The sequence below is a fragment of the Leuresthes tenuis genome, unplaced genomic scaffold (assembly GCF_036924035.1).
Source record: "Leuresthes tenuis unplaced genomic scaffold, fLeuTen1.0.hap1 SCAF_5, whole genome shotgun sequence".
Classification (NCBI taxonomy): Eukaryota; Metazoa; Chordata; class Actinopteri; order Atheriniformes; family Atherinopsidae; genus Leuresthes; species Leuresthes tenuis.
The window spans coordinates 18,599,174-18,617,911 of record NW_027325359.1 but is presented as its reverse complement, the minus strand read 5'-3'; the positions used below and the strand labels follow the sequence as shown (position 1 = coordinate 18,617,911).

General features: G+C 44.2%; 1 protein-coding gene and 5 non-coding genes across 7 annotated transcripts in view; all 6 read left to right on the top strand.

Moving 5' to 3' along the window:
- The window catches only part of LOC140307486 (alpha-1,3-mannosyl-glycoprotein 4-beta-N-acetylglucosaminyltransferase C-like), a 208,815-nt gene that overhangs the window by 100,944 nt on the left and 89,133 nt on the right, over positions 1-18,738 (top strand). The gene's annotated exons all lie outside the window — the stretch shown is intronic.
- On the top strand, positions 3,156-3,228 carry trnak-cuu (transfer RNA lysine (anticodon CUU)). Its single transcript has one exon. It is a non-coding gene; the product is annotated as a tRNA-Lys (tRNA).
- trnak-cuu (transfer RNA lysine (anticodon CUU)) lies at positions 9,032-9,104 on the top strand. The gene has a single exon. It is a non-coding gene; the product is annotated as a tRNA-Lys (tRNA).
- Positions 10,828-10,900, top strand: trnak-cuu (transfer RNA lysine (anticodon CUU)). The gene has a single exon. It is a non-coding gene; the product is annotated as a tRNA-Lys (tRNA).
- trnak-cuu (transfer RNA lysine (anticodon CUU)) lies at positions 13,881-13,953 on the top strand. The gene has a single exon. It is a non-coding gene; the product is annotated as a tRNA-Lys (tRNA).
- Positions 16,472-16,544, top strand: trnak-cuu (transfer RNA lysine (anticodon CUU)). Its single transcript has one exon. It is a non-coding gene; the product is annotated as a tRNA-Lys (tRNA).

Sequence of the window (18,738 nt, the reverse complement as noted above, 5' to 3'; positions counted from 1 at the left end):
GTACTACCTCATGGAAAACCCTAAAAGCTGAGTCGGATCAAGTTGAGTGGAGTAGGTACTAGTTAAAAAGGGCCAATTGTGTTCCGATGTCATTCAGAATCTTTGAACGTAGACTTAGCCAAGTAGGTGCTAAAACTGTACCACCTGGTGCCAGGCGGTACTACCTCATGGAAAACCCTAAAAGCTTAGTCGGATAAAGTCGAGGGGAGTAGGTACTAGTTAAAAAGGCCAATTGTGTTCCGATGTCATTGTGAATCTTTGAACGTAGACTTAGCCAAGTAGGTGCTAAAACTGTACCACCTGGTGCCAGGCGGTACTACCTCATGGAAAACCCTAAAAGCTGAGTCGGATCAAGTTGAGTGGAGTAGGTACTAGTTAAAAAGGGCCAATTGTGTTCCGATGTCATTCTGAATCTTTGAACGTAGACTTACCCAAGTAGGTGCTAAAACTGTACCACCTGGTGCCAGGCGGCACGACCTCATGGAAAACCCTAAAAGCTGAGTCGGATCAAGTTGAGTGGAGTAGGTACTAGTTAAAAAGGGCCAATTGTGTTCCGATGTCATTGTGAATCTTTGAACATAGACTTAGCCAAGTAGGTGCTAAAACTGTACCACCTGGTGCCAGGCGGTACTACCTCATGGAAAACCCTAAAAGCTTAGTCGGATCAAGTTGAGTGGAGTAGGTACTAGTTAAAAAGGGCCAATTGTGTTCCGATGTCATTGTGAATATTTGAACGTAGACTTAGCCAAGTAGGTGCTAAAACTGTACCACCTGGTGCCAGGCGGTACTACCTCATGGAAAACCCTAAAAGCTGAGTCGGATCAAGTCTAGTGGAGTAGGTACTAGTTAAAAAGGGCCAATTGTGTTCCGATGCCATTCTGAATCTTTGAACGTAGACTTATCCAAGTAGGTGCTAAAACTGTACCACCTGGTGCCAGGCGGTACTACCTCATGGAAAACCCTAAAAGCTGAGTCGGATCAAGTCGAGTGGAGTAGGTACTAGTTAAAAAGGGCCAATTGTGTTCCGATGTTATTCTGAATCTTTGAACGTAGAGTTAGCCAAGTAGGTACTAAAACTGTACCACCTGGTGCCAGGTGGTACTACCTCATGGAAAACCCTAAAAGCTTAGTCGGATCAAGTCGAGTGGAGTAGGTACTAGTTAAAAAGGGCCAATTGTGTTCCGATGTTATTCTGAATCTTTGAACGTAGACTTACCCAAGTAGGTGCTAAAACTGTACCACCTGGTGCCAGGCGGTACTACCTCATGGAAAGCCCTAAAAGCTTAGTCGGATCAAGTTGAGTGGAGTAGGTACTAGTTAAAAAGGGCCAATTGTGTTCCGATGTCATTGTGAATCTTTGAACGTAGACTTAGCCAAGTAGGTGCTAAAACTGTACCACCTGGTGCCAGGCGGTACTACCTCATGGAAAACCCTAAAAGCTGAGTCGGATCAAGTTGAGTGGAGTAGGTACTAGTTAAAAAGGGCCAATTGTGTTCCGATGCCATTCTGAATCTTTGAACGTAGACTTATCCAAGTAGGTGCTAAAACTGTACCACCTGGTGCCAGGCGGTACTACCTCATGGAAAACCCTAAAAGCTGAGTCGGATCAAGTTGAGTGGAGTAGGTACTAGTTAAAAAGGGCCAATTGTGTTCCGATGCCATTCTGAATCTTTGAACGTAGACTTATCCAAGTAGGTGCTAAAACTGTACCACCTGGTGCCAGGCGGTACTACCTCATGGAAAACCCTAAAAGCTGAGTCGGATCAAGTCGAGTGGAGTAGGTACTAGTTAAAAAGGGCCAATTGTGTTCCAATGTTATTCTGAATCTTTGAACGTAGAGTTAGCCAAGTAGGTACTAAAACTGTACCACCTGGTGCCAGGCGGTACTACCTCATGGAAAACCCTAAAAGCTTAGTCGGATCAAGTCGAGTGGAGTAGGTACTAGTTAAAAAGGGCCAATTGTGTTCCGATGTTATTCTGAATCTTTGAACGTAGACTTACCCAAGTAGGTGCTAAAACTGTACCACCTGGTGCCAGGCGGTACTACCTCATGGAAAACCCTAAAAGCTTAGTCGGATCAAGTTGAGTGGAGTAGGTACTAGTCAAAAAGGACCAATTGTGTTCCGATGTCATTCTGAATCTTTGAACGTAGAGTTAGCCAAGTAGGTGCTAAAATTTTACCACCTGGTGCCAGGCGGTACTACCTCATGGAAAACCCTAAAAGCTGAGTCGGATCAAGTTGAGTGGAGTAGGTACTAGTTAAAAAGGGCCAATTGTGTTCCGATGTCATTCTGAATCTTTGAACGTAGACTTAGCCAAGTAGGTGCTAAAACTGTACCACCTGGTGCCAGGCGGTACTACCTCATGGAAAACCCTAAAAGCTGAGTCGGATCAAGTTGAGTGGAGTAGGTACTAGTTAAAAAGGGCCAATTGTGTTCCGATGTCATTCTGAATCTTTGAACGTAGACTTACCCAAGTAGGTGCTAAAACTGTACCATCTGGTGCCAGGCGGTACTACCTCATGGAAAACCCTAAAAGCTTAGTCGGATCAAGTCGAGTGGAGTAGATACTAGTTAAAAAGGACCAATTGTGTTCCGATGTCATTGTGAATCTTTGAACGTAGAGTTAGCCAAGTAGGTGCTAAAATTGTACCACCTGGTGCCAGGCGGTACTACCTCATGGAAAACCCTAAAAGCTGAGTCGGATCAAGTTGAGTGGAGTAGGTACTAGTTAAAAAGGGCCAATTGTGTTCCGATGTCATTGTGAATCTTTGAACGTAGACTTAGCAAAGTAGGTGCTAAAATTGTACCATCTGGTGCCAGGCGGCACGACCTCATGGAAAACCCTAAAAGCTGAGTCGGATCAAGTCGAGTGGAGTAGGTACTAGTTAAAAAGGGCCAATTGTGTTCCGATGTCATTCTGAATCTTTGAACGTAGACTTACCCAAGTAGGTGCTAAAACTGTACCATCTGGTGCCAGGCGGTACTACCTCATGGAAAACCCTAAAAGCTTAGTCGGATAAAGTCGAGGGGAGTAGGTACTAGTTAAAAAGGGCCAATTGTGTTCCGATGTCATTCTGAATCTGTGAAGATAGACTTAGCTTTCTTTTTTACCTTATTTTTTTTTCGAAAGGCATGTTTATTCAGGTGTGAATGGCCTGGCTAGCTCAGTCGGTAGAGCATGAGACTCTTAATCTCAGGGTAGTGGGTTCGAGCCCCACGTTGGGCGTAGCAGTTTTAATAACCAAAAGATGTTTCATCCATCAATGTTCAACTCTGTTCCTACCATCACAGCGTCCACAGTGGTACCTCTTTGAATGGACACAAACCTCCTGAAATGCACAATATCATTCTAAAACACTAAAACCTGTGCAAGAACGATATGTGGGCCCATGTCATTTCTGTATTCCCCGTTTGAACAAGCATGACCCTACATTTTAAAACAAAACAAGGAAAATCTCAATACCGATCCATGGCCTCTTTCTACCACCTCAATGTGGGTGGGGTCTCTATAGCAATAGTCCAAAAGTCCCGTGACATCATTTGTATGTGACACAAACATGACACAATGATTTAGGACATCGAGGAGAAGGAATGCCTGCTGCTTGGTGTATGGCTTTGCGTCTAGCAATTCACCTCGTGGACGATCACAAAATAAATAAAATCGTATGGTCGCTGTTGCCGGGTCCTTGTGAAGGAGTGGCTTTCATAACTGATCCGCTGACATCACTCCCTGTCCAATCAGTGGCCTGCAGTCTCTTGACGTCAAATTTTCGGCTCGACTCAGCTTGACCCCGATCAAGTAGTTGCTAAAATTGTACCACGTGGTGCCAGGTGGTACTACCTCATGGAAAACCCTAAAAGCTTAGTCGGATAAAGTTGAGTGGAGTAGGTACTAGTTAAAAAGGACCAATTGTTTTCCGATGTCATTCTGAATCTGTGAAGATAGAGTTAGCCAAGTAGGTGCTAAAATTGTACCACCTGGTGCCAGGCGGTACTACCTCATGGAAAACCCTAAAAGCTGAGTCGGATCAAGTCGAGTGGAGTAGGTACTAGTTAAAAAGGGCCAATTGTGTTCCGATGTTATTCTGAATCTTTGAACGTAGACTTACCCAAGTAGGTGCTATAACTGTACCACCTGGTGCCAGGCGGTACTACCTCATGGAAAACCCTTAAAGCTTAGTCGGATAAAGTCGAGTGGAGTAGGTACTAGTCAAAAAGGACCAATTGTGTTCCGATTTCATTCTGAATCTTTGAACGTAGAGTTAGCCAAGTAGGTGCTAAAATTTTACCACCTGGTGCCAGGCGGTACTACCTCATGGAAAACCCTAAAAGCTGAGTCGGATCAAGTTGAGTGGAGTAGGTACTAGTTAAAAAGGGCCAATTGTGTTCCGATGTCATTCAGAATCTTTGAACGTAGACTTAGCCAAGTAGGTGCTAAAACTGTACCACCTGGTGCCAGGCGGTACTACCTCATGGAAAACCCTAAAAGCTTAGTCGGATAAAGTCGAGGGGAGTAGGTACTAGTTAAAAAGGCCAATTGTGTTCCGATGTCATTGTGAATCTTTGAACGTAGACTTAGCCAAGTAGGTGCTAAAACTGTACCACCTGGTGCCAGGCGGTACTACCTCATGGAAAACCCTAAAAGCTGAGTCGGATCAAGTTGAGTGGAGTAGGTACTAGTTAAAAAGGGCCAATTGTGTTCCGATGTCATTCTGAATCTTTGAACGTAGACTTACCCAAGTAGGTGCTAAAACTGTACCACCTGGTGCCAGGCGGCACGACCTCATGGAAAACCCTAAAAGCTGAGTCGGATCAAGTTGAGTGGAGTAGGTACTAGTTAAAAAGGGCCAATTGTGTTCCGATGTCATTGTGAATCTTTGAACATAGACTTAGCCAAGTAGGTGCTAAAACTGTACCACCTGGTGCCAGGCGGTACTACCTCATGGAAAACCCTAAAAGCTTAGTCGGATCAAGTTGAGTGGAGTAGGTACTAGTTAAAAAGGGCCAATTGTGTTCCGATGTCATTGTGAATATTTGAACGTAGACTTAGCCAAGTAGGTGCTAAAACTGTACCACCTGGTGCCAGGCGGTACTACCTCATGGAAAACCCTAAAAGCTGAGTCGGATCAAGTCTAGTGGAGTAGGTACTAGTTAAAAAGGGCCAATTGTGTTCCGATGCCATTCTGAATCTTTGAACGTAGACTTATCCAAGTAGGTGCTAAAACTGTACCACCTGGTGCCAGGCGGTACTACCTCATGGAAAACCCTAAAAGCTTAGTCGGATAAAGTTGAGTGGAGTAGGTACTAGTTAAAAAGGACCAATTGTTTTCCGATGTCATTCTGAATCTGTGAAGATAGAGTTAGCCAAGTAGGTGCTAAAATTGTACCACCTGGTGCCAGGCGGTACTACCTCATGGAAAACCCTAAAAGCTGAGTCGGATCAAGTCGAGTGGAGTAGGTACTAGTTAAAAAGGGCCAATTGTGTTCCGATGTTATTCTGAATCTTTGAACGTAGACTTACCCAAGTAGGTGCTATAACTGTACCACCTGGTGCCAGGCGGTACTACCTCATGGAAAACCCTTAAAGCTTAGTCGGATAAAGTCGAGTGGAGTAGGTACTAGTCAAAAAGGACCAATTGTGTTCCGATTTCATTCTGAATCTTTGAACGTAGAGTTAGCCAAGTAGGTGCTAAAATTTTACCACCTGGTGCCAGGCGGTACTACCTCATGGAAAACCCTAAAAGCTGAGTCGGATCAAGTTGAGTGGAGTAGGTACTAGTTAAAAAGGGCCAATTGTGTTCCGATGTCATTCAGAATCTTTGAACGTAGACTTAGCCAAGTAGGTGCTAAAACTGTACCACCTGGTGCCAGGCGGTACTACCTCATGGAAAACCCTAAAAGCTTAGTCGGATAAAGTCGAGGGGAGTAGGTACTAGTTAAAAAGGCCAATTGTGTTCCGATGTCATTGTGAATCTTTGAACGTAGACTTAGCCAAGTAGGTGCTAAAACTGTACCACCTGGTGCCAGGCGGTACTACCTCATGGAAAACCCTAAAAGCTGAGTCGGATCAAGTTGAGTGGAGTAGGTACTAGTTAAAAAGGGCCAATTGTGTTCCGATGTCATTCTGAATCTTTGAACGTAGACTTACCCAAGTAGGTGCTAAAACTGTACCACCTGGTGCCAGGCGGCACGACCTCATGGAAAACCCTAAAAGCTGAGTCGGATCAAGTTGAGTGGAGTAGGTACTAGTTAAAAAGGGCCAATTGTGTTCCGATGTCATTGTGAATCTTTGAACATAGACTTAGCCAAGTAGGTGCTAAAACTGTACCACCTGGTGCCAGGCGGTACTACCTCATGGAAAACCCTAAAAGCTTAGTCGGATCAAGTTGAGTGGAGTAGGTACTAGTTAAAAAGGGCCAATTGTGTTCCGATGTCATTGTGAATATTTGAACGTAGACTTAGCCAAGTAGGTGCTAAAACTGTACCACCTGGTGCCAGGCGGTACTACCTCATGGAAAACCCTAAAAGCTGAGTCGGATCAAGTCTAGTGGAGTAGGTACTAGTTAAAAAGGGCCAATTGTGTTCCGATGCCATTCTGAATCTTTGAACGTAGACTTATCCAAGTAGGTGCTAAAACTGTACCACCTGGTGCCAGGCGGTACTACCTCATGGAAAACCCTAAAAGCTGAGTCGGATCAAGTCGAGTGGAGTAGGTACTAGTTAAAAAGGGCCAATTGTGTTCCGATGTTATTCTGAATCTTTGAACGTAGAGTTAGCCAAGTAGGTACTAAAACTGTACCATCTGGTGCCAGGCGGTACTACCTCATGGAAAACCCTTAAAGCTTAGTCGGATCAAGTCGAGTGGAGTAGGTACTAGTTAAAAAGGGCCAATTGTGTTCCGATGCCATTCTGAATCTTTGAACGTAGACTTACCCAAGTAGGTGCTAAAACTGTACCACCTGGTGCCAGGTGGTACTACCTCATGGAAAACCCTAAAAGCTTAGTCGGATCAAGTCGAGTGGAGTAGGTACTAGTTAAAAAGGGCCAATTGTGTTCCGATGTTATTCTGAATCTTTGAACGTAGACTTACCCAAGTAGGTGCTAAAACTGTACCACCTGGTGCCAGGCGGTACTACCTCATGGAAAGCCCTAAAAGCTTAGTCGGATCAAGTTGAGTGGAGTAGGTACTAGTTAAAAAGGGCCAATTGTGTTCCGATGTCATTGTGAATCTTTGAACATAGACTTAGCCAAGTAGGTGCTAAAACTGTACCACCTGGTGCCAGGCGGTACTACCTCATGGAAAACCCTAAAAGCTGAGTCGGATCAAGTTGAGTGGAGTAGGTACTAGTTAAAAAGGGCCAATTGTGTTCCGATGCCATTCTGAATCTTTGAACGTAGACTTATCCAAGTAGGTGCTAAAACTGTACCACCTGGTGCCAGGCGGTACTACCTCATGGAAAACCCTAAAAGCTGAGTCGGATCAAGTTGAGTGGAGTAGGTACTAGTTAAAAAGGGCCAATTGTGTTCCGATGCCATTCTGAATCTTTGAACGTAGACTTATCCAAGTAGGTGCTAAAACTGTACCACCTGGTGCCAGGCGGTACTACCTCATGGAAAACCCTAAAAGCTGAGTCGGATCAAGTCGAGTGGAGTAGGTACTAGTTAAAAAGGGCCAATTGTGTTCCAATGTTATTCTGAATCTTTGAACGTAGAGTTAGCCAAGTAGGTACTAAAACTGTACCACCTGGTGCCAGGCGGTACTACCTCATGGAAAACCCTAAAAGCTTAGTCGGATCAAGTCGAGTGGAGTAGGTACTAGTTAAAAAGGGCCAATTGTGTTCCGATGTTATTCTGAATCTTTGAACGTAGACTTACCCAAGTAGGTGCTAAAACTGTACCACCTGGTGCCAGGCGGTACTACCTCATGGAAAACCCTAAAAGCTTAGTCGGATCAAGTTGAGTGGAGTAGGTACTAGTCAAAAAGGACCAATTGTGTTCCGATGTCATTCTGAATCTTTGAACGTAGAGTTAGCCAAGTAGGTGCTAAAATTTTACCACCTGGTGCCAGGCGGTACTACCTCATGGAAAACCCTAAAAGCTGAGTCGGATCAAGTTGAGTGGAGTAGGTACTAGTTAAAAAGGGCCAATTGTGTTCCGATGTCATTCTGAATCTTTGAACGTAGACTTAGCCAAGTAGGTGCTAAAACTGTACCACCTGGTGCCAGGCGGTACTACCTCATGGAAAACCCTAAAAGCTGAGTCGGATCAAGTTGAGTGGAGTAGGTACTAGTTAAAAAGGGCCAATTGTGTTCCGATGTCATTCTGAATCTTTGAACGTAGACTTACCCAAGTAGGTGCTAAAACTGTACCATCTGGTGCCAGGCGGTACTACCTCATGGAAAACCCTAAAAGCTTAGTCGGATCAAGTCGAGTGGAGTAGGTACTAGTTAAAAAGGACCAATTGTGTTCCGATGTCATTGTGAATCTTTGAACGTAGAGTTAGCCAAGTAGGTGCTAAAATTGTACCACCTGGTGCCAGGCGGTACTACCTCATGGAAAACCCTAAAAGCTGAGTCGGATCAAGTTGAGTGGAGTAGGTACTAGTTAAAAAGGGCCAATTGTGTTCCGATGTCATTGTGAATCTTTGAACGTAGACTTAGCAAAGTAGGTGCTAAAATTGTACCATCTGGTGCCAGGCGGCACGACCTCATGGAAAACCCTAAAAGCTGAGTCGGATCAAGTCGAGTGGAGTAGGTACTAGTTAAAAAGGGCCAATTGTGTTCCGATGTCATTCTGAATCTTTGAACGTAGACTTACCCAAGTAGGTGCTAAAACTGTACCATCTGGTGCCAGGCGGTACTACCTCATGGAAAACCCTAAAAGCTTAGTCGGATAAAGTCGAGGGGAGTAGGTACTAGTTAAAAAGGGCCAATTGTGTTCCGATGTCATTCTGAATCTGTGAAGATAGACTCAGCTTTCTTTTTTACCTTATTTTTTTTTCGAAAGGCATGTTTATTCAGGTGTGAATGGCCTGGCTAGCTCAGTCGGTAGAGCATGAGACTCTTAATCTCAGGGTCGTGGGTTCGAGCCCCACGTTGGGCGTAGCAGTTTTAATAACCAAAAGATGTTTCATCCATCAATGTTCAACTCTGTTCCTACCATCACAGCGTCCACAGTGGTACCTCTTTGAATGGACACAAACCTCCTGAAATGCACAATATCATTCTAAAACACTAAAACCTGTGCAAGAACGATATGTGGGCCCATGTCATTTCTGTATTCCCCGTTTGAACAAGCATGACCCTACATTTTAAAACAAAACAAGGAAAATCTCAATACCGATCCATGGCCTCTTTCTACCACCTCAATGTGGGTGGGGTCTCTATAGCAATAGTCCAAAAGTCCCGTGACATCATTTGTATGTGACACAAACATGACACAATGATTTAGGACATCGAGGAGAAGGAATGCCTGCTGCTTGGTGTATGGCTTTGCGTCTAGCAATTCACCTCGTGGACGATCACAAAATAAATAAAATCGTATGGTCGCTGTTGCCGGGTCCTTGTGAAGGAGTGGCTTTCATAACTGATCCGCTGACATCACTCCCTGTCCAATCAGTGGCCTGCAGTCTCTTGACGTCAAATTTTCGGCTCGACTCAGCTTGACCCCGATCAAGTAGTTGCTAAAATTGTACCACGTGGTGCCAGGTGGTACTACCTCATGGAAAACCCTAAAAGCTTAGTCGGATAAAGTTGAGTGGAGTAGGTACTAGTTAAAAAGGGCCAATTGTGTTCCGATGTTATTCTGAATCTTTGAACGTAGACTTACCCAAGTAGGTGCTAAAACTGTACCACCTGGTGCCAGGCGGTACTACCTCATGGAAAACCCTTAAAGCTTAGTCGGATAAAGTCGAGTGGAGTAGGTACTAGTCAAAAAGGACCAATTGTGTTCCGATGTCATTCTGAATCTTTGAACGTAGAGTTAGCCAAGTAGGTGCTAAAATTTTACCACCTGGTGCCAGGCGGTACTACCTCATGGAAAACCCTAAAAGCTGAGTCGGATCAAGTTGAGTGGAGTAGGTACTAGTTAAAAAGGGCCAATTGTGTTCCGATGTCATTCTGAATCTTTGAACGTAGACTTAGCCAAGTAGGTGCTAAAACTGTACCACCTGGTGCCAGGCGGTACTACCTCATGGAAAACCCTAAAAGCTGAGTCGGATCAAGTTGAGTGGAGTAGGTACTAGTTAAAAAGGGCCAATTGTGTTCCGATGTCATTCTGAATCTTTGAACGTAGACTTACCCAAGTAGGTGCTAAAACTGTACCATCTGGTGCCAGGCGGTACTACCTCATGGAAAACCCTAAAAGCTTAGTCGGATCAAGTCGAGTGGAGTAGGTACTAGTTAAAAAGGACCAATTGTGTTCCGATGTCATTGTGAATCTTTGAACGTAGAGTTAGCCAAGTAGGTGCTAAAATTGTACCACCTGGTGCCAGGCGGTACTACCTCATGGAAAACCGTAAAAGCTGAGTCGGATCAAGTTGAGTGGAGTAGGTACTAGTTAAAAAGGGCCAATTGTGTTCCGATGTCATTGTGAATCTTTGAACGTAGACTTAGCCAAGTAGGTGCTAAAATTGTACCATCTGGTGCCAGGCGGCACGACCTCATGGAAAACCCTAAAAGCTTAGTCGGATAAAGTCGAGTGGAGTAGGTACTAGTTAAAAAGGGCCAATTGTGTTCCGATGTCATTCTGAATCTGTGAAGATAGACTTAGCTTTCTTTTTTACCTTATTTTTTTTTCGAAAGGCATGTTTATTCAGGTGTGAATGGCCTGGCTAGCTCAGTCGGTAGAGCATGAGACTCTTAATCTCAGGGTCGTGGGTTCGAGCCCCACGTTGGGCGTAGCAGCTTTAATAACCAAAAGATGTTTCATCCATCAATGTTCAACTCTGTTCCTACCATCACAGCGTCCACAGTGGTACCTCTTTGAATGGACACAAACCTCCTGAAATGCACAATATCATTCTAAAACACTAAAACCTGTGCAAGAACGATATGTGGGCCCATGTCATTTCTGTATTCCCCGTTTGAACAAGCATGACCCTACATTTTAAAACAAAACAAGGAAAATCTCAATACCGATCCATGGCCTCTTTCTACCACCTCAATGTGGGTGGGGTCTCTATAGCAATAGTCCAAAAGTCCCGTGACATCATTTGTATGTGACACAAACATGACACAATGATTTAGGACATCGAGGAGAAGGAATGCCTGCTGCTTGGTGTATGGCTTTGCGTCTAGCAATTCACCTCGTGGACGATCACAAAATAAATAAAATCGTATGGTCGCTGTTGCCGGGTCCTTGTGAAGGAGTGGCTTTCATAACTGATCCGCTGACATCACTCCCTGTCCAATCAGTGGCCTGCAGTCTCTTGACGTCAAATTTTCGGCTCGACTCAGCTTGACCCCGATCAAGTAGTTGCTAAAATTGTACCACGTGGTGCCAGGTGGTACTACCTCATGGAAAACCCTAAAAGCTTAGTCGGATAAAGTTGAGTGGAGTAGGTACTAGTTAAAAAGGACCAATTGTTTTCCGATGTCATTCTGAATCTGTGAAGATAGAGTTAGCCAAGTAGGTGCTAAAATTGTACCACCTGGTGCCAGGCGGTACTACCTCATGGAAAACCCTAAAAGCTGAGTCGGATCAAGTCGAGTGGAGTAGGTACTAGTTAAAAAGGGCCAATTGTGTTCCGATGTTATTCTGAATCTTTGAACGTAGACTTACCCAAGTAGGTGCTATAACTGTACCACCTGGTGCCAGGCGGTACTACCTCATGGAAAACCCTTAAAGCTTAGTCGGATAAAGTCGAGTGGAGTAGGTACTAGTCAAAAAGGACCAATTGTGTTCCGATGTCATTCTGAATCTTTGAACGTAGAGTTAGCCAAGTAGGTGCTAAAATTTTACCACCTGGTGCCAGGCGGTACTACCTCATGGAAAACCCTAAAAGCTGAGTCGGATCAAGTTGAGTGGAGTAGGTACTAGTTAAAAAGGGCCAATTGTGTTCCGATGCCATTCTGAATCTTTGAACGTAGACTTATCCAAGTAGGTGCTAAAACTGTACCACCTGGTGCCAGGCGGTACTACCTCATGGAAAACCCTAAAAGCTGAGTCGGATCAAGTTGAGTGGAGTAGGTACTAGTTAAAAAGGACCAATTGTGTTCCGATGTCATTGTGAATCTTTGAACGTAGAGTTAGCCAAGTAGGTGCTAAAATTGTACCACCTGGTGCCAGGCGGTACTACCTCATGGAAAACCCTAAAAGCTGAGTCGGATCAAGTTGAGTGGAGTAGGTACTAGTTAAAAAGGGCCAATTGTGTTCCGATGTCATTGTGAATCTTTGAACGTAGACTTAGCCAAGTAGGTGCTAAAATTGTACCATCTGGTGCCAGGCGGCACGACCTCATGGAAAACCCTAAAAGCTGAGTCGGATCAAGTTGAGTGGAGTAGGTACTAGTTAAAAAGGGCCAATTGTGTTCCGATGTTATTCTGAATCTTTGAACGTAGACTTACCCAAGTAGGTGCTAAAACTGTACCACCTGGTGCCAGGCGGTACTACCTCATGGAAAACCCTTAAAGCTTAGTCGGATAAAGTCGAGTGGAGTAGGTACTAGTCAAAAAGGACCAATTGTGTTCCGATGTCATTCTGAATCTTTGAACGTAGAGTTAGCCAAGTAGGTGCTAAAATTTTACCACCTGGTGCCAGGCGGTACTACCTCATGGAAAACCCTAAAAGCTGAGTCGGATCAAGTTGAGTGGAGTAGGTACTAGTTAAAAAGGGCCAATTGTGTTCCGATGTCATTGTGAATCTTTGAACGTAGACTTAGCCAAGTAGGTGCTAAAATTGTACCATCTGGTGCCAGGCGGCACGACCTCATGGAAAACCCTAAAAGCTGAGTCGGATCAAGTTGAGTGGAGTAGGTACTAGTTAAAAAGGGCCAATTGTGTTCCGATGTTATTCTGAATCTTTGAACGTAGACTTACCCAAGTAGGTGCTAAAACTGTACCACCTGGTGCCAGGCGGTACTACCTCATGGAAAACCCTTAAAGCTTAGTCGGATAAAGTCGAGTGGAGTAGGTACTAGTCAAAAAGGACCAATTGTGTTCCGATGTCATTCTGAATCTTTGAACGTAGAGTTAGCCAAGTAGGTGCTAAAATTTTACCACCTGGTGCCAGGCGGTACTACCTCATGGAAAACCCTAAAAGCTGAGTCGGATCAAGTTGAGTGGAGTAGGTACTAGTTAAAAAGGGCCAATTGTGTTCCGATGTCATTCTGAATCTTTGAACGTAGACTTAGCCAAGTAGGTGCTAAAACTGTACCACCTGGTGCCAGGCGGTACTACCTCATGGAAAACCCTAAAAGCTGAGTCGGATCAAGTTGAGTGGAGTAGGTACTAGTTAAAAAGGACCAATTGTGTTCCGATGTCATTGTGAATCTTTGAACGTAGAGTTAGCCAAGTAGGTGCTAAAATTGTACCACCTGGTGCCAGGCGGTACTACCTCATGGAAAACCCTAAAAGCTGAGTCGGATCAAGTTGAGTGGAGTAGGTACTAGTTAAAAAGGGCCAATTGTGTTCCGATGTCATTGTGAATCTTTGAACGTAGACTTAGCCAAGTAGGTGCTAAAATTGTACCATCTGGTGCCAGGCGGCACGACCTCATGGAAAACCCTAAAAGCTTAGTCGGATAAAGTCGAGGGGAGTAGGTACTAGTTAAAAAGGGCCAATTGTGTTCCGATGTCATTCTGAATCTGTGAAGATAGACTTAGCTTTCTTTTTTACCTTATTTTTTTTTTCGAAAGGCATGTTTATTCAGGTGTGAATGGCCTGGCTAGCTCAGTCGGTAGAGCATGAGACTCTTAATCTCAGGGTCGTGGGTTCGAGCCCCACGTTGGGCGTAGCAGTTTTAATAACCAAAAGATGTTTCATCCATCAATGTTCAACTCTGTTCCTACCATCACAGCGTCCACAGCGTCCACAGTGGTACCTCTTTGAATGGACACAAACCTCCTGAAATGCACAATATCATTCTAAAACACTAAAACCTGTGCAAGAACGATATGTGGGCCCATGTCATTTCTGTATTCCCCGTTTGAACAAGCATGACCCTACATTTTAAAACAAAACAAGGAAAATCTCAATACCGATCCATGGCCTCTTTCTACCACCTCAATGTGGGTGGGGTCTCTATAGCAATAGTCCAAAAGTCCCGTGACATCATTTGTATGTGACACAAACATGACACAATGATTTAGGACATCGAGGAGAAGGAATGCCTGCTGCTTGGTGTATGGCTTTGCGTCTAGCAATTCACCTCGTGGACGATCACAAAATAAATAAAATCGTATGGTCGCTGTTGCCGGGTCCTTGTGAAGGAGTGGCTTTCATAACTGATCCGCTGACATCACTCCCTGTCCAATCAGTGGCCTGCAGTCTCTTGACGTCAAATTTTCGGCTCGACTCAGCTTGACCCCGATCAAGTAGTTGCTAAAATTGTACCACGTGGTGCCAGGCGGTACTACCTCATGGAAAACCCTAAAAGCTTAGTCGGATAAAGTTGAGTGGAGTAGGTACTAGTTAAAAAGGGCCAATTGTGTTCCGATGTTATTCTGAATCTTTGAACGTAGACTTACCCAAGTAGGTGCTAAAACTGTACCACCTGGTGCCAGGCGGTACTACCTCATGGAAAACCCTAAAAGCTGAGTCGGATCAAGTTGAGTGGAGTAGGTACTAGTTAAAAAGGGCCAATTGTGTTCCGATGTCATTGTGAATCTTTGAACGTAGACTTAGCCAAGTAGGTGCTAAAATTGTACCATCTGGTGCCAGGCGGCACGACCTCATGGAAAACCCTAAAAGCTTAGTCGGATAAAGTCGAGTGGAGTAGGTACTAGTCAAAAAGGACCAATTGTGTTCCGATGTCATTCTGAATCTTTGAACGTAGAGTTAGCCAAGTAGGTGCTAAAATTTTACCACCTGGTGCCAGGCGGTACTACCTCATGGAAAACCCTAAAAGCTGAGTCGGATCAAGTTGAGTGGAGTAGGTACTAGTTAAAAAGGGCCAATTGTGTTCCGATGTCATTCTGAATCTTTGAACGTAGACTTAGCCAAGTAGGTGCTAAAACTGTACCACCTGGTGCCAGGCGGTACTACCTCATGGAAAACCCTAAAAGCTGAGTCGGATCAAGTTGAGTGGAGTAGGTACTAGTTAAAAAGGACCAATTGTGTTCCGATGTCATTGTGAATCTTTGAACGTAGAGTTAGCCAAGTAGGTGCTAAAATTGTACCACCTGGTGCCAGGCGGTACTACCTCATGGAAAACCCTAAAAGCTGAGTCGGATCAAGTTGAGTGGAGTAGGTACTAGTTAAAAAGGGCCAATTGTGTTCCGATGTCATTGTGAATCTTTGAACGTAGACTTAGCCAAGTAGGTGCTAAAATTGTACCATCTGGTGCCAGGCGGCACGACCTCATGGAAAACCCTAAAAGCTGAGTCGGATCAAGTTGAGTGGAGTAGGTACTAGTTAAAAAGGGCCAATTGTGTTCCGATGTTATTCTGAATCTTTGAACGTAGACTTACCCAAGTAGGTGCTAAAACTGTACCACCTGGTGCCAGGCGGTACTACCTCATGGAAAACCCTTAAAGCTTAGTCGGATAAAGTCGAGTGGAGTAGGTACTAGTCAAAAAGGACCAATTGTGTTCCGATGTCATTCTGAATCTTTGAACGTAGAGTTAGCCAAGTAGGTGCTAAAATTTTACCACCTGGTGCCAGGCGGTACTACCTCATGGAAAACCCTAAAAGCTGAGTCGGATCAAGTTGAGTGGAGTAGGTACTAGTTAAAAAGGGCCAATTGTGTTCCGATGTCATTCTGAATCTTTGAACGTAGACTTAGCCAAGTAGGTGCTAAAACTGTACCACCTGGTGCCAGGCGGTACTACCTCATGGAAAACCCTAAAAGCTGAGTCGGATCAAGTTGAGTGGAGTAGGTACTAGTTAAAAAGGACCAATTGTGTTCCGATGTCATTGTGAATCTTTGAACGTAGAGTTAGCCAAGTAGGTGCTAAAATTGTACCACCTGGTGCCAGGCGGTACTACCTCATGGAAAACCCTAAAAGCTGAGTCGGATCAAGTTGAGTGGAGTAGGTACTAGTTAAAAAGGGCCAATTGTGTTCCGATGTCATTGTGAATCTTTGAACGTAGACTTAGCCAAGTAGGTGCTAAAATTGTACCATCTGGTGCCAGGCGGCACGACCTCATGGAAAACCCTAAAAGCTTAGTCGGATAAAGTCGAGGGGAGTAGGTACTAGTTAAAAAGGGCCAATTGTGTTCCGATGTCATTCTGAATCTGTGAAGATAGACTTAGCTTTCTTTTTTACCTTATTTTTTTTTTCGAAAGGCATGTTTATTCAGGTGTGAATGGCCTGGCTAGCTCAGTCGGTAGAGCATGAGACTCTTAATCTCAGGGTCGTGGGTTCGAGCCCCACGTTGGGCGTAGCAGTTTTAATAACCAAAAGATGTTTCATCCATCAATGTTCAACTCTGTTCCTACCATCACAGCGTCCACAGTGGTACCTCTTTGAATGGACACAAACCTCCTGAAATGCACAATATCATTCTAAAACACTAAAACCTGTGCAAGAACGATATGTGGGCCCATGTCATTTCTGTATTCCCCGTTTGAACAAGCATGACCCTACATTTTAAAACAAAACAAGGAAAATCTCAATACCGATCCATGGCCTCTTTCTACCACCTCAATGTGGGTGGGGTCTCTATAGCAATAGTCCAAAAGTCCCGTGACATCATTTGTATGTGACACAAACATGACACAATGATTTAGGACATCGAGGAGAAGGAATGCCTGCTGCTTGGTGTATGGCTTTGCGTCTAGCAATTCACCTCGTGGACGATCACAAAATAAATAAAATCGTATGGTCGCTGTTGCCGGGTCCTTGTGAAGGAGTGGCTTTCATAACTGATCCGCTGACATCACTCCCTGTCCAATCAGTGGCCTGCAGTCTCTTGACGTCAAATTTTCGGCTCGACTCAGCTTGACCCCGATCAAGTAGTTGCTAAAATTGTACCACGTGGTGCCAGGCGGTACTACCTCATGGAAAACCCTAAAAGCTTAGTCGGATAAAGTTGAGTGGAGTAGGTACTAGTTAAAAAGGGCCAATTGTGTTCCGATGTTATTCTGAATCTTTGAACGTAGACTTACCCAAGTAGGTGCTAAAACTGTACCACCTGGTGCCAGGCGGTACTACCTCATGGAAAACCCTAAAAGCTGAGTCGGATCAAGTTGAGTGGAGTAGGTACTAGTTAAAAAGGGCCAATTGTGTTCCGATGTCATTCTGAATCTTTGAACGTAGACTTAGCCAAGTAGGTGCTAAAACTGTACCACCTGGTGCCAGGCGGTACTACCTCATGGAAAACCCTAAAAGCTGAGTCGGATCAAGTTGAGTGGAGTAGGTACTAGTTAAAAAGGGCCAATTGTGTTCCGATGTCATTCTGAATCTTTGAACGTAGACTTACCCAAGTAGGTGCTAAAACTGTACCATCTGGTGCCAGGCGGTACTACCTCATGGAAAACCCTAAAAGCTTAGTCGGATCAAGTCGAGTGGAGTAGGTACTAGTTAAAAAGGACCAATTGTGTTCCGATGTCATTGTGAATCTTTGAACGTAGAGTTAGCCAAGTAGGTGCTAAAATTGTACCACCTGGTGCCAGGCGGTACTACCTCATGGAAAACCCTAAAAGCTGAGTCGGATCAAGTTGAGTGGAGTAGGTACTAGTTAAAAAGGGCCAATTGTGTTCCGATGTCATTCTGAATCTGTGAAGATAGACTTAGCTTTCTTTTTTGCCTTATTTTTTTTTTCGAAAGGCATGTTTATTCAGGTGTGAATGGCCTGGCTAGCGGTAGCGGGAGACCAAGCGTCTGTATAATTCTCCTCCAATCGCGTTGCCCCATTTCCATTTTTGGTCCATCTTTGGTGATAGCCAATCACGATGGCACTTCTCCATAATTCAGCCCAACAGCCAATCACGTTGCCTCGTTTCCATTTTTGCTGATAGCCAATCACGATGGCACTTCTCCATAATTCAGCCCAACAGCCAATCGCGTTGCTCCATTTCCATTTTTGTTGATAGCCAATCACGATGGCACTTCTCCATAATTCAGCCCAACAGCCAATCGCGTTGCTCCATTTCCATTTTTGCTGATAGCCAATCACGATGGCACTTCTCCATAATTCTGCCCGCAGGACTTCAGGTGACTTTAACTACAGAAGGTAAATATATCGTTTTTTCTACGTGGCGATTTTTTTGTCAAACATGCTAATGCTATTGTACTGCTCTATATTGTACTGCTAATCAGTACGACATATTAACTTCTGTTGTCACAAAAGTCTTAAATATGCATTTCTGCTACTAGTATTAGCTGATAACAAGCTAGGGTATGAATGAAATCTATGTAGTATTCACTTCTGTTGTAATATATGTGTAATATGTAGGCTACTGCTATTAGTTAATAATTAGCTGTGTGTTTGTGTGATTGTATGCAAGTAAGAACTTATGTGTGTGCATGAATATATATATTTTAATAAGTTAAAAATAGTGCACATTGGTCATATTTCTGTGATGTACAAATATTAGCTGTTTGGTATAGATATTCTTTCTCTGTTAATGGCAG